Source organism: Frankliniella occidentalis, unplaced genomic scaffold (assembly GCF_000697945.3).
Source record: "Frankliniella occidentalis isolate FOCC.00 unplaced genomic scaffold, Focc_3.1 Scaffold3, whole genome shotgun sequence".
NCBI classification, from domain to species: Eukaryota; Metazoa; Arthropoda; class Insecta; order Thysanoptera; family Thripidae; genus Frankliniella; species Frankliniella occidentalis.
This window is the reverse complement of record NW_026267133.1, coordinates 2,845,975-2,849,349: the sequence shown is the minus strand read 5'-3', so window position 1 is coordinate 2,849,349 and position 3,375 is coordinate 2,845,975. Positions and strand designations below refer to the sequence as shown.

The window sequence follows — 3,375 nt, the reverse complement described above, 5'->3', positions numbered from 1 at the left end:
GACGGGCCGGACCGAAAGCCTGCCGGCGGAGCCGAGCCGCGCCGCGAACACGTGAGCGGGAACAGCTGTTAAATTCAAATCAAGCGAGTGCCGCGGCCGCGCCCTGGGCAGGGCTGAGCTTCACAGGTTCACACGGATCACATGCTAGAACACACTCACTGAAAAAAAAAATTCTTTACAACACTGAAATATGTTGTCGGAATTTTTCTTCCCTCCGTTCTATCCGTCCGCATTGCCGTCACGTTCTGTTGCAGCAGGAGGATCTAAAATTTAACACACACTTAGTTCAAATCCCCCGCCTCCTTTACTTTCTCAATCGATTCACGTGTACTCGCCATATCAACGTGCTATTTTTGGTTCCCTCCGGTTCCCTCTTGCGGAAGTATACGCACGGTACGCGACGTTTCTCCGCAATAGGGTGCGAGAGATAGAGACGGAGAGATACAGACAGGTGTGGAGCCGAGTAAAGTTTGTGTGTGTGAGAGAGAGAGAGAGCGAGAAAGGGGGACGGCGGGGCAGAGATACCACGTGTTTTCGGACACGACTCGCCCCGGGCCACGCCGCCGGATCAGGTCGGGACCATCTGTGATAAGTTACCGCAGAAAACAAATGGATTTGCCGCTATTATAAATTAAAAGCACACACGATGCGACGGATATTGATAGATAAATCATCGTCTTGGCAAAGAATTAATCAATGCGGCCCTTGTTGAAAAGCCACCGTGACGCAGTGAGTGTGTGTTTGCATCTTCGTAAAGACCGGTCCGGAATTAGTATTATATCGCATTCCCACAGTTGTTCTCACACCCCCCTGGATGATATACGGTCACGGCCGCTCCCCGTCTGGTCTGATCCACATTCAGTTTTCGGCTGAATGTGCCGTTGATACGACAGTGATACACGCTTCTCGCTCATCAAAATTGGACGAGTAATAAAACCGCTTCTGACTTTTGGGATGACTTTAACAGTTTTTTTTTTGTTTTTTTTTTTTTTTTTAACCAGGGCTGCCGAAAAATTTCTGGTGCAAACAAGTGTTCTCGCCTTAGTACGTCACGTACCCACAGTAAGCGCCTCAAGAAAATAATGAGGAATCAAGTTCTAAAAAGAAAAAGAAAAAAAAAACAAAAAACAAAAGAAACATAAGAAAATCCTTAAAAATTGATATTTCTTTTAGTAAGCAGGAGGGAGCGAGGGAGGGAGGCTATTCCGATGCGTCAAATTGTGTGAGCTTCCCTCCCTGCGAGACGGGGTGGTTGGCGCCGAGCAGGCATTTCGTGCCCCCCGCCCATAATAGGCCAATCCATTCCGTACAAGGCGCAGAAGCGGACGAACCGAGGGGCGCGGCGGCGGCTGCTAGGTGGGGGGAGGGACGGAGAGAGACGGGGAGAGACACGGCAGAGACACGGCAGAGACACGAACTTTAAACCCGATAGGGGAGGAAAGATACCCGCTACCCGGGAAAACCTTTCCATCCATTTCCTAGCCGAGTTGTGCGAGTCTGGGTTTGTGACCTACCCCCTAACTCTACCCGGAATTTTCTGTTTATAACAGGTTATTTTTATGTGAGAAGCCTCTCCCCCACCATTTCAGGCATTAATCACTCGTATCTTGCATGTTTTTTGTTTTGTTTTTTTCGGACAGAGTACACCCCCCATTGGCACTCGGCGCAGTGCCTGCCCAGGTCAGAGGTCACGCGGTGAAAGCACCCCACACATTTGATGCGGCGCGCGCGATGCTCAGATTTGCAGCAGCAGCAGGTGCGCGAGAGACTGCTCACACCTCAAGCCGTCAGGGCGGGACACGGTTCAAATACGAGAGGTCAGATGGGTGAGCGCGAAAACTGCAACCTTATGGCATTGGTATAAAGTCTTTTGCAGATAGAGAAAACAAGGGTTTGATCTACACCCCCAAAAACGAAAACTTCCCAAATAAATTGTTTTATCGTTGAGAAACAAATCCGGCGTACGAGATTCATATGGGGGGCGGGAGGTGGGCGTGGCTATACACTGCAGCAGCAGGTAAACCCATGAATTCTACTCAAAGCAGCCGGAGCAGTTCCAATCGCTGGCATTATTCCCACACATCTGTGCGACACCCACAACTACACAAACTCAACGCGACTTATGCTAAAGTGCCCCCCACAGACACAAACAACGGCAAGATAAAGTGCGCAAAGAGGAAATGTGAAAACACTCAAGTTTGAAACGAGGCAGAACCAAACGGACGACCCAAAAAAGCATGGAAAAAAATAATTGGTCCCCCAACCAACGATTTCGTTAACATAGAAATAACCGATAATTTTTAGTTGCAGGAGCAAACAAATTGCTCTAGTAATCAAAATTCTGCTACCACAACTAACACTCCCCTGCGGGATAACAAATGCGTTGGTTGTAAGAAAACAAGTTGTATTTGTTATCATAGCGTTATTTGTGGCAGCAGAATTTTGCTCCCAATATTGAATTGTTTGCTCCTGCAACTAATATAGTTTATGTATGTTAACCAAATTAGTCAATTAGTCAATTAGTCAGGGAAACAAATTCTTTTTTTTTTCCGTGAGTAGATAAAAGTCCATTTTTGTTTCAAAATAAAATCTGCGTTTTTTTTGTCTTGTTTTTTCAGTGCACGTTGTCATACCCACGCAGGTGGGCGCGACAGCGATACTGACAATATTGTGACAGGGTCTCGCGCCCTGGCCATGGCTGGGCAAACACTCCAGCAGCAGACACTCCACCGTGGCACACGCGGTGCACTGGACTGGACAACACACACACACACACACACACTCACACCTTCGGTATAGAGCCCAGAACCGTTGGCACCTCTTCTGGAAATTTCCCGCATCCGTCTTGGATAATTGAGGCACCACAAGAAGGGTGGTACACGGCCCGTTTCCTTACCTGCAAAAGAAAAACTTGAATGAGAACAGGCTACAGACAAATTTCCTCCACTCTAAATATGAGTGAAGAATTACACTAACTGTATCCTCGTTTAGGTGGTTTGCGAAACGTTGCACATTTTTTATTTTACGATTGAGAACGATTTATACACATTTTTCCCCCGTAACGGAGTATTTTTTCCAGTGCCCCCCGCTGCTACAGTCATATACACCGCCGGTAGCACCGGTGGGCGGGGAGCGCACCCGGAGGAGGTACACGGGGCCAGACAGACAGACGGACGGGTTATTGTTTCACGAGGCAGTCGGCTCAAACATTATAAATCACCACATCACATTACGAGGGTAATTTGAACGCGGCGCCAAAAAGCGCCGTTCGTCGTCTGCCCAGGCTATCACCCGCCGCGCCCCGCCGCGCCACCCGACGCAAAAAAATTTGTTTGCTTTTGGTATGCTTTTGGTATGCTTTCTGTATGCTATCGG

The 3,375-nt window shown here is 48.2% G+C and overlaps 1 protein-coding gene across 1 annotated transcript in view; it reads right to left on the bottom strand.

The window, feature by feature from the left end:
* The window catches only part of LOC113204644 (protein spire), a gene marked incomplete in the record, with an annotated part of 243,059 nt that overhangs the window by 211,549 nt on the left and 28,135 nt on the right, over positions 1-3,375 (bottom strand).